A 12,752-nucleotide genomic window follows, 5' to 3' on the forward strand; every position below is an offset into this window, starting at 1 on the left:
TTATTTATTTATTTATTTATTTATTTTAAAGATTTTGTCTATTTGAGAGAGAGAGCATGAATAGGGAGAGGGCAGAAGGAGAGGGAGAAGTAGACTCCCCCCTGAGGAGGAAGCCCCATGTGGTGCTCGATCCTGGACCCTGAGATCATGACCTGAGTCATGACGTGAACCTAAGGCAGATGTTTAACCAACTGAGCCACCCAGGTACCCCAACTGGGATCGTCTTCAAAATGAAACTGGCTAAAAGGAAAAAAAAAGAAAGAAAGAAACTGGCTTTTCATAGATCTTTTTAGACTAAAAATGTTACCTTTATCCTTTAAACCTTTGAAGATGTTTCATGTTTTAACACCATGTAGAACAGTGTTTACAAACTGGTGGTGTGGAAATGAAGCCAACCTCTGTATTTCCTTTGGCAGGGTCAGTGCTTTTAGAAACTAAGTTCCTTTATGTGGAGCCTTCCTGTTTGCCAGTCTGTCCCACATCCAGTTGTCCTACACTCTTCTGATTCACATAATTACCTCATCTTGAAGGCATTTGAGTTTTCCATTCCTGCTGAAAACAGAAAATATATGTGGAATTATTAAAAACATTTGAGATGTTTTTTGGCTTGAATTCTCCCCAAAAGCCCCCAAATTGTAGGTTTTACTTTCATTTACATTTTTCCATTGCCAGTAACTCCAGCTGTCTTTTGTTGGCACTGCCCAAGATTAAAATGACGGGATGGTGGCGGTGAGTTTTTCATCTACGACCCTCTTCCCTGGTGCACAGCCTTTCCTCACTTTATCTTTTCTGGTAGTACCTCATTCCCTCTGTCCACTGCAGTGGCCACACTCAACACACCAGGCATACCAAATCACCTCACACAATTACACCCCGCTTTTAAGAGCCTTGGTTTATTCATATGTAAAATTCCAGTTGAAACTAGGTGATTTTTCAGATTTCTTTTTCAATTGGTTTGGCATTGACTTAGCTTGGCATACACGGGGGCTTAAAATAGCCTTTTCCCAGGGTGGTCACTTTGCCTTCCCCCTGTGGTCATCAAGCACTCTTAGGTTGGTTTGGAGAGTGCCTCTGGCTCCTGTTCATGCCTCCAGTGTTAGCTCCTTCCTACTTCCTGCAGATACAGCAGAGTGTTTTGCTAGACTGTTCATGGCTTCCTTCTACCACAGGTAAAAACGCTTGTCTCAGAGCTCACAGATCTGCCAGCTTGTACAAAGCCTCCTGAATGCCGCAGGGAAGTCCTCCAGCCAAGGCTTCTGTGGGTTCTGGACACACCCAGTTTCCCCCACTATCCTCTGGTGTGGTAATTGCATCCCATTTTCCTTCTAGCTCTGAAATTTTCTCTCTTCTCTTCAGTTTTTCTTTTAATGCTTTCTGAAAGGATAATGGGCCTGTCTTCTGCTTTCATGCGCCCTCTTCCTTCTTTTGTTTGGAGTCGGCTGGCACTTGACTTTAGTCTATTTTAAGATTATTACCAGTACACAGCCCTCAGTTGATTTAGAAAAATAATAACATATTTCTAAATAGCAAAATTGGCATCGCCTACCAGCCTCTGAACCTCAAGAATATAGGAACATACATATTTTTCAACTTAACATGCATATAATAAGGACCCCAAAGAGTAAAAAAAGGGCATCCATAAAAAAAAATAAGGCTCTCTCTAACTTCCACTTCTTCACATCAACCTTTTTTAATAACTTACCCAGCTTGAAGAATTTTGGGGAAAATATGGTACTTTCCGAAACCTGGTTCCAATGATACCAATACACATGCACCAGAATAGCTGATATGGAAAATATGAGATGTTGGGGAGGATGGGGAGCACCTGGAATTCTCATTGCTGCTGTGGGAGTATAAACTGGCACAACTGTTTGGGAAAAAGTATTTGGCCGGTATCTTTTAGAGCTGCACATACCTCTATCAAGCATTTCTTCTCCTGTTGGAAACATGTGAGCATTCCTTAAAGAGGTTTATAGTACTGATCACAGCAGCCCATTCATAAACCAAACTGAAAAGTACTCAAAACGTGCATCAGCAATAGATCAATGAATTGTGACACAGTTACACAAGGGAGTGCTGTACCCAGTGCATATAATTCACTTCTAACTACATGCAATGGTGAGAATCAAAGCTCACAAGCAGTGTTGCGTTAGAGAAGCCAGACGCAAAAGGGCAATCCTGTCAGCTTACCTGTATGTGATGTACAAGAACAGTTAAAAACTAAGCTATCCTCTTAGAAGTCACAGGATTGATTACCGAAGGGGGAGGGGAGAGTGACAAGAAGGGAATGGGGTACTTCAGGGATGCTGGTAATCGTCTTTTTTTTTTTTTATCTTGGTGCTATGCACATAAGTGTGTTCAGCTTATGAATATTCTCTAAGCTGTACACTTAAAACACATGTACTGTTTTTGGTATGTATCTTATCCTCGAATAAAAAATTAAAAATACAAATAAAAATGACATAAAGCAGCTTCTTGGACTTTTCTGGATCCCACAAAAAGTCCAATGAACTAAATAAACTAAAACATCTAAAATAAGCCAGTCAAGATTTTGAATACAGTCATTTCTCCCGTGGTGGGGAGTGATTCAGGCAGATGGAATTAACTCTAATAATTTTCTTATTATAAAAGTAATCCATTTTTGAAAAATAAATTCAGTACTTAATATATACAAATGGTACCCAACACTCAAAAGGTCCTTAATTGTTAATGAGATTAACTATACCAGCATGATCTAGAATAAACAGTAAAAAGAAAAAATTAAAACGCTATTTCAGGGTCTCAGTTTCATTTTATTTTTAAGTGACTGTTAGATCAGCATTGCATAATGTGTAGAAGATCCATTTTTTACAAGTTAATTTCACTTTAATTAATGAGTTAATTAAAATAGGTAAGATGTTCATTTGGTCCAAATTTCAAAAATTAAAGAAGGGCCTCCTGCCCCTCATGGCACCCAGTTCCAGTTCGCCAATGTTCCAGTCTTGTGTGACCATTGAGATATATTTTAGGCACATACGACAAATATATATAAACATTTATGCCCATTTAACCAACCAGTAGTGCACCATAGACACTGTCTTTATCTTGCTTGCTTTTTTCCCCTTTAACATATCTTCTCAATCATTTCACATTAGTAGATAAGGAGCTTCCTCTTTTTTCTAATGGCTTAATATTTATTTATTTATTATGAATGTAGCAGGATTTATTTATTTATCTTTATCTTTATTTATTTATTACTTATTAATGTAGCAGGATTTATTTATTTATCCCTATTGATGGGTAGTAACATTATTTCAAGGCTTTGCCACTTCAAATAAAACCGAAATGAACAGCTTTCTACCTACGCTATTTCATACATTTGAATAAATATCTATCTAGTAAATCTAGAGGACTAGTTAACTTTGTAGCATCAATATTCATTTTCTTTCTCCATGTAATAGTTTTAGTTTTGAGGTTAAAACAATCAAAAGTGAGTCCTAGAGTTCTAAATCGTGAGGGTATTCAGATAGAAGAGATTGATTGACCCATGAGCTCATTAATTTCTTCAACAAATAATTACCAAGTCCTACTTTATTCTCCCAGATGAAAAAAAGGGACATTTTCTGCTGCCCTGGTGTTTACATTCTGGTAAATGTGGGTAGGGAGAGGAGAAAGACAACACATGAAATGGCTAAGTTATATATACATGTCAGGAAAGGTTAAATAATACCCTGGAGGAAAATAAAGCAGGGATGGGGAGTAAGTCATTCCAGGAAGGGCGTCGTAACTTCCAACAGGGTCAACAGGGCCACTGTAAAAACTTGGTATTTACCCTGTGTGAGCTGGGGACCGTGGGAGGATTTTTCCTACCATTACGTTTTCTCTGTCTTTTTGAAAAATACGGTTTTTGTTTTGAAATAGCTTTAGGTTCATGGAAAAGTTGCAGAGATAGCATAGATAGTTCATTGTCTCATCCTCATCGTAGAGGTCCTAACAGGAGCACATAGCTCTTGAGAAGTTCGCTACAAGGATTTCTAAAAGCAGGCTTCCTCACCCAGTTTCAGTTTCCCTTGAAGATACTACCTCTCATTGCTGTGGTGCTTTTCTCAAAACCGAGAAACCGCCATTGGTATACTCTTAGTAACTCAGCTGCGGACTTTACGTAAAGTTTTCACCAGTTTTTCCATTCATGTCCTCTCTTTATCTCAAAATCCGATCCAGGATACTACATGGCATTTAGTTCTTAATGTCTCCTTCGGGTCTCTTGGCCATGACTTTCTCAGTATTTCCTGGTTTTTCATGACCTTGACAGTTTTGGGGAGTACTGATCAGTACTGTCCCTCAGTCTAGATTTGTCTGGTGTTTTCTTTATGACTAGAGTGGGGCAGTGGCTCTGGAGAAAGAATACTAAAGAAGTGCAGTGCCTTTCTCCTTCCGTCATGTCAGAGCCACCTGAGCAGGTGATGCTGACCTGGTCATTTGGGTTGGGTGGGTCTGCCACGTCGCTCCACTATTACTTACTATTTTCATTATCTTCTCCCTTTCTATTCGTTATTCTTTGGAAGCCAGTCACTAAATACAGCACACACTCAACTCACATACATTTTAGAAGGCTTTTCCTGCTTCCTGGTTGACACTAGATTGTCAACAGGACAAGGGCAAAGGCAAGTATCAGGCTGAATTGATGGAAGCTGGAACCCGTGCAGCCACAGAGGAGGCAATGAGAAGTGTCTGGCTTCCGTTTCTAAACTCCAGAGCCAGGGAGCCCTGAGCCAGTTCTGTAGGGATGTGAGGATACGTATGGATGTAGCGATAGACCACCTGAAATCGTGTCCTTCTCGCCTCTCTGGGCTGGGCTTGGGCTTTATGTCATTCCCTTTGCATGTTAACCTGGAGAGGATTCCGGCTGTAGATGGGACATGGGGAAGTTCGGTTTACTCGCTGAATTACATAATTCACATATAATGCAGGGATGTACAAGTTCTAAACGCGTGATACGTTGGCACTTGCTATTATTTTCACTTGTTCAATAATTAATAATGGAGAGTCGATGATTTATTTCTAGGTGTAAGTGAATAATAATTGTTAGGTGGAAACATAGCACAGGGTGGGGCTCTCAAAATACTTGTTGATTCAGCCGCAAGAAATTAGGCAGCAAGTGACTGACAGAGCAATGGCCCCTCTCACCTGGTAACCTTGGCCTCCAGAGCTTCTCCTCTCCTCCTCTCATGGCCATCACTTGGAATTTCCCCTCTTCCTACTCTTTTTCCTTTAAATTGCTGCTTTCTAGGGATAATCCCTTCACCTCCATCCCACGTTGGGTCAGATGGTTCTGGGGTTGGTTAGCTATGCCACAGAAAGTAAAAAGCCCCAAAGAAGTTAAATAGAGAAACAGCTCACCTATCTAGTCTTATTTCCTCCTGAAATAAAATAAATCTCTTCTTGATTCTTTGTTTTGAGTGTCCAACAGTCTTTCTCTGGGGGTGATAGAAGAGTTATTCTTTTCCATCTTACGAAGTCTGCTTTCAGAAATCCCCATAAGGGTATGTGCTATGGTGAGTGCTGTGAAGTGTGTAAGCCTGACGATTCACAGACCTGTACCCCTGGGGTTAATAATACATTATATGTTAATAAAAATAATTAATTTAAAAAAAAAGAAATCCCCATAGGTAGGTTTTAAAGACCTTGGTGGTCAGGTCCCTGCTGGCTCAGTTAGTTAACGCTCTGACTTTTTTTAAGATTTTATTTATTTATTTGACAGACAGAGATCATAAGTAGGCAGAGAGGCAGGCAGAGAGAGAAGGGGAAGCAGGCTCCCTGCTGAGCAGAGAGCCCGATGCAGGGCTCGATGCAGGGCTCCATCCCAGGACCCTGAGATCATGACCTGAGCCGAAGGCAGAGGCTTTAACCCACTGAGCCACCCAGGCGCCCCATCCTCTGACTTTTGATTTTGGCTCAGGTCACAGTCTCAGAGTTGTGAGATCGAGCCCTGTATTGGGTTGTGTGTTGGTCCTGGAGTTTGCTTAAGATTCTCTATCTCCCTCTTCCTCTGAACAACCCCCCCACAACCGCTCTCTCTCTTTCTCTCAATAAATAGCCAGGTACTTATATTAGTCCTGTAGAGTTGGGGTGAAAGCTGAAGCTGTGCTCTGTTCTGTTCTTCTGCCTGCAGTGGGCTTCTTGTCCTTGAATTGTTGGTTATTCTTTAAGATTCAGGCCCAAGTTTTCCCTGGTAAATCCTTCCCCAACCATTCGTTCCCACTTCTCCCAAAGTAGGAACTCTGTGCTGGCTTGGGAGCCTAATCACATTCTGAAGTAGGAAAATTGTGTTCAAAGTCTCAAAATATTTATAAATTTGTAAACATACTTTAGAACACAACTATGAATTGCTTGTGTCTTTAAAAAACTACCAAGCTACAAAATATTAAGGAAATTAATATAAAATTAAGATCATAATGTTTTTAATTAGGCCTTTGAGATATGGTTTTGGCTTCAGGTAGTTTACCTGGGACACAACTTGAGGCAGCCTGAAGGAAGAAGTGGGAAGAGTAAGACAGGAGAGGGGTAAGGTCCCTATGTGGTGTCCTAATAAAGGTTGCTAGCTGTAAGCAATGGGGTTGCATTGCTTCTTCTGTAGGACCTCCTGAGAATCATCCGGAATATCTGTTGGAATTGTCTACTTGGAAGAACAGGATGCTGGAGCAGTAATCCACTGGATCTATTCCCCAAGCAGTTGAGGGTTGTCTTGAGGGTGTTACCTCTCTTACATTTTTGGTCATCTGTCTGTGGAAACAGACGTTGCATCTGCGTGGGTGAGTGTCTTGGGCCACAAGCAGGATGAGTCAGGCGGTACCAGAGAAGGGTGCTGTTGGCGCCAGGTGAGTCTTAGCTACAGGGGAATTCCAGTTGGAGGTGTGGAGGTGACAGGACGTGGGACCCTGGGGCTGCCTGTTCTAGTTATAGGATGAATCAAGTGCTTAAAATAGCAGGCACTGCCATGGCTTGAAATTCTGGTCTGGGGCTCCTTAAAGTGTCAAATAGAGGAACTAATTCTGGGTGCTTATTACTGTTAACTTATTGTACAAGTTCCCAAATTTGATTGCAAAACAACTCTGTGAGATATTCCAAACAGATATTACTCTCCTGAGTCTTTTTTTTTTTAATTGTGGTAGGAGATACGTAACATTAAATTTGCCATTTTAACGATTTCCATGTGTACAGTTCAATGGTGTTAAGTACACTCACATTATTATGTAACCATCACCACCATCCATTTCTAGAACTTTTTTAATCTTCTCAAACTGAAATTCCACACCCGTTAAACAGTAACTCCCCATTCTGTCCTTTTGCCATTTCCTGGCACCCACCGTTCTTTCTGTCTCTTTGAATTTGACTACCCTGGGTACCCCATATAAGAGGAATCATACAGTATTTATCCTTTTCTGACTGGCTTATTTCATGTAGCATAATGTCTTCAAGGTTCATTCATGTTATAGCGTATGTCAGAATTCTCTTCCTTTTAAAGGCTGAATAGTATTCCATTGTCTGTATATACCATTTTTGTTTATTACTTCTGCTTCTTGGAAATTGTGAATAATGCTCTATGAACATGGGTATACAAGTACCTGGTTGAGTCCTTGGTTTTGCATTTCTTAGGTATATATCCTGAGTGGAATCATTTGATAATTCTATTTTTAATTTTGTAAGGAGCCACTATACTGTTTTCCTTTTTTTTTTTTTTTTTTAAGATTTTATTTACTTATTTGTCAGAGAGCAAGCGCGCAAGCTGGGGGAGTGGCAGGCAGAGGGAGAAGCAGGCACCCCTGCTGAGCAGGGAACCTCATGTGGGAGTTGACCCAGACGCTGCCGTCATGACCTGAGCCAAAGGCAGACACTTAAACAACTGAGCCACCAGGAGTCCCAAGGAACAACTATACTGTTTTTTACAATGGCTGTACCATTTTACATTCCCACCAATAGTGTTCAGATGTTTCAGTTTCACCACATCCTTGTCAATACTTGTTATTTCTAATGGGTGTGAGTGATACCTCATTGTGGTTTTGATTTGCATTTCCCTAATAATTAGTGATGTTGAACCTCTTCCCATATGCTCCTTGGCCGTTTGTATATCTCCTGTGGAGAAATCTGTAATCAAATCCTTTGTCCAGTTGTTTTTTGTTGTCGTTTTTGAGTTCTTTAAACTCTGTAAGGAGTTCTTTATGTATTCTTTATATATTAACCCTTAACCAGATACATAATTTACAAGTATTTTCTTCCATTCCATTGTTTACCTTTTTCTCTGACTCTTTTGTTTGTTTTTAAGATGTTGGGGCTTAGAGTGACTTAGTGACTTGTAAAGATCACAGATATCAAGTTGGAGCCACTGGAACTTGAACCCGGCTCTCCTATTTTTTACCTAGTCTCCTATTTTCACTGTCTCACCCCAATCTCCAACATTTGGTCACATCACCATAAAAAGTAGTTTGTCCTGCCAATGCTAAGTACCAAGTAATAAAATTTTAACTGGTCCTTTGGATGACCCAGGCTCTTCCTGCTCTCCCCAGTTAGTCCTCCTCTCCCATCATCCAGTGCTGATGCTTATAAAGATACAGAACGTACCTGGGTGACTTTAGTTATGTTAGTTAGCTAATTAATGAATTAAATTTATTTTTTTCATCATACCCACCTTAAAGTGTTCTATTCTGCTCCTTAAAATGTTTTTAGAAATCAGAACATGTTTTCCAAAGGCTATCATTTTTTTTTTTTTAACTTAACAACTGCGTAATGTTTTACAATGTAGACAGCTATGGGTTTTTCTACCACATTTTAAAGAAGAGACTTTTATTCGATGGAGCAAGTTTCCATCCATTCCAAATTAATCCTAAAGCATCGATGCTAATAAATGCAGGCCACTGCTGAGTAGAATGCCTGACACAAAGTAGGTCTCCAATAAACATTTGTCACATGAGTGCCACGATGCCACAATGAGTGGGGGAGGATTTATAGGGGAAGCAGGCTCAATTGTTTGATTTAGCAGGGGAAAAGAAGCAATATTTTCTACATTATGGCCTCTGTGGAAATTGGTTTTATTTGTCTCATTCTTCATGTCTGAGGCTTTGGGACACAGCACGCTCCGGAGGGGGCAGGCATAAATCTCCGCAGGAGAACACAGCAAGCTGGAGTAGCCTCTCTGGCTGGGTGTTGCAGGGAGCCTGAGGGTGGGCTCTTTTGAGCAAAGCATCCTGCTTCCCCACTGTATTGTGGGAGGCTCTGAAAAAGGATTCTTGAAAAAATGAGGAAACTATTTGGACTTTCAACATGATTTCTTTTCAGCAGAGTCCCCTTGAGCAAATCACTAAACTTCCCTGGGCCTCTGTGTCCTCTCAGCAGCAATAATGGAGGTGAAGTAGGAGAGCTACTTTCTTTGGGCTCTAAGATGGTATATTTCTAGTTCAGTATTCAATGTGCAGGAAAAGTCTGGAAAAATAACTTGAGCAGGCCTAAGAGTTAAATATACATATTTTAAATCAGATCTTTTTTTTTTTAATCAGATCTTAACTGTTATTAAAATTTTGGAAAATTTATTTATTTTTACTTTTTTTAAAAAAGATTTTATTTATTTATTTGACAGACAGAGATCACAAGTAGGCAGAGAGACAGGCAGAGAGAGAGGGGGAAGCAGGTCCCTTGCTGAGCAGAGATCCTGATGCGGGGCTCAATCCAAGGACCCTGGGATCATGACCTGAGCTGAAGACAGAAGCTTAACCCACTGAGCCATCCAGGCGCCCTTATTTTTACTTTTTAAGAAAGATTTTATTTATTTATTTTGTCAGAGAGAGAGCATAAGCAGGAAGAGGGGCAGGGGAAGAAGCTGGCCCCCTGCTCAGAGGGATCCTGATGTGGGGCTTGATCCCAGGACCCTGGGATCATGACCTGAGCTGAAGGCAGATGCTTATTAACTGACTGAGCCACCCAGGCGCCCCCAGACTGCACATCCATAACATCACTCTGTGACAGTATGTTCATGTCATGTGAGAGTTGTGATTTAGATGACACCATTTATAATCTTCATGTTTGAAACTGTTTCTCTTTTATTACAAAATTTAAGGATCAACAGTCATAACTGAACCATGAAAGAGTAGACTCCCCCCTTTTTTGAAAAGATAAAACTGGGGGCACCTGGGTGGCTCAGTTGATTAAGCATCTGACTTCTGCTTAGGTTACGATCTTGGGGTCCTCAGATCAAGCCCTACATCGGGCTCCCTGCTCAGCAGGGAGTCTGCTTGTCCCTCTTTCTCTGCCCCTCTCCCCTGCTCATGCTCTTGCTCTTTCTCAAATGAATAAATAAAACATTTAAAAAGAGAGATAAAAGGCACATAATCTTTCCATCAGTTTCATTGGGCACAGCTGAGAAGGACTAGAACTTTCCAAGAAGATAATTTAAGGGGCACCTGGCTGGCTCAGTCAAAAGAGCCAACTCTTGATCTAATCTCAGGGTTGTGAGTTCAAGCCCCCTACACCGCGCCCCCCCCCCCACCGTTGGGTGTAGAGATTACTAAAAATAATGATAATAAAAGGACAATTTAAATACTACACCTCCCTGTCCTATTGTTTCCTTTCTAAGGCTTATTCTTAATACAGCAGCGAAAATGATCCTCCCTAGGTCAAAACTCTCCTGTGCCCTTTCCTATCACTCAGAGAAAGCTGAAATCCTTGCTAGGACTGACATGTCCTTACATAATCCATCTGCCCTTGTCTCTCGGATCTCATCTCCTGTGCCTCTCCTCTCACTGTGTCCTCAGCAACCCTAGCTTCTTGGCTGCTCCTTGTGTTCATGGGGCCAGCAAGGCATCTCTGGCTTGGACCTTTCTGGACAGCTCTTTTCCAAGAAAGTCTGTGTGGCTGTTATTATCTACTCAAGGGCTTTTCTTCAAAATAATCTTTAGCAAGGGCTTCCTAGGGCCCTCTGTATCTAAAATCTCAACTCTGTGGGCTCTGGGATGACCAACATCGGCCCAGGAGAGAGGGCTTTCCTAGCACAGAGGACTCTCAGTGCTAAAACTAGGTTTCTCCTGGGCACACCAGTCCAGTTGGTCACCCTGTATAGTCCCAGCACCTAGAACAGAGCTTGGCTCATCAGAGTCTTAATAAATATTTGTTGAATACAAGGAATGAATGAATGAATGAGCAAGTAGGTAGAGGAAAGAAGTATTTTTAGTGGGAGTGTAGAGGAGGTACGTATTGCCCATAAAATCAGAATATATAGATATATATGTTCACCATAGCAACTTGTAAGGCTTCTTTAGCATGGAAAGAAGCCCGACTTTCGTGAACAGGGGACCACTATTTCTTAATCTCCTAATCAGAAAAGTGTAATTTACCAATTTTGCTGCTACCGAGAGTGGTTTGAACATAGTGTCCCGAACTCATCTTTTAGAGAAAATTAATATGACTGTGTTGGCTTCCCTGTTTTTAGACTTTAACATGGTTTCTGTATTTTAAATGGATTTCTGATGCATTTCTCAATGTGCACTTTTTCCATCGCTAATGACCCTGAGTCAGAGCCCCCTCCTCTATCCTAATCCTTCCCTCAGCTCTTGCAGCCTGGACATTCCTGGGGATGCTCATTTAGCCATCTGCTCGCACAACCTGCAATTCCACTTACTGATGCCCCCTGTTTCCTCCCACCCATCTCTCCAACTTCAGCTCCTTTGAGTCAGCACTAGCTAATGCTGTTCTGTCATACATGATGTACTTGTTCTTCCAAATTTTTGGTTAGAGAATTCAATAAGGAAGCATAAGACAGTGGTATATGCGTCTTTGCCACCTTGGACCTGACTCTGGTTTGTATGTTCATTCATTCATTCATCTTTTTGAGTCCTACAACGTGCCAGGCCCTGGGACTCTAACAATTAACAAGATATTTCCTCTATCCCCTCAAATAGGGACAGGCGAGTAAACAGGAATGATCCAGGGAGTACTGACACTGTATTGTACTTTTTTATGATAAATATTGGGTACTATGGGAAGGGTGCCGTGACTATCACAGGTCAAGCACTAAGTGCATGTTATTTGGGTAATGAATGGATGAGTCAGTGATTGAGAGTGGATATAATTGTGGTTTTTTTTTTAATTTAAATTCATTTAGCCAAGGTTTGGGACATCATTAGTTTTTGCTATAATGTTCAATGACTCATTAGTTGAGTATAATACCCAACGCTCCTTGTATCCTGTACTCTCGAGAGTGGATATAATTGTTATGAGAGCACAGAACCCTCAGAGTAGGTCATCACCATCAACTGGAAAGATGCTTCTTCCATTTTTCTGTTTTGAAGAAGCCAGCTCATCTGGGTCTCTATCATGAAAAGTACGACTTCTCTTTCCCTTTCTCTCCTTCCCGCTCTAAGTAACAGAACGGAAGTGCAGGTGGCAGCAGAGTGTCAGCAAGGCCACTCAGCATGCCCCATCTCCTTTGCTCAGGACTCTTTAGGAAAATAACTCTGATGGCGGGCGAAACTGTAGCCTCCTGAAATTCTCTCCAGCATTTGCATTATTGATTAGACAAAGTGCGTGCTGGTCTCCAAGGCAGTTGACTGTACAGCCAAAATGAGTTGCTTAACTCTGCTTACGGTTTTGCAGAAGGGAATCAGATCTGGTCTGTGCTGTGGGTGAAGGGAATTGTTTTTCCAGCTGAACTTCGCTCCTTAGATGCCACACATGTCTTCCATCCCTTAACAGCTATTCACAGGGCGTGCACTGTTGACTCTACCCGC

This window comes from Lontra canadensis, unplaced genomic scaffold (assembly GCF_010015895.1).
Source record: "Lontra canadensis isolate GAN:19392208 unplaced genomic scaffold, GSC_riverotter_1.0 scaffold4, whole genome shotgun sequence".
Taxonomy (NCBI): Eukaryota; Metazoa; Chordata; class Mammalia; order Carnivora; family Mustelidae; genus Lontra; species Lontra canadensis.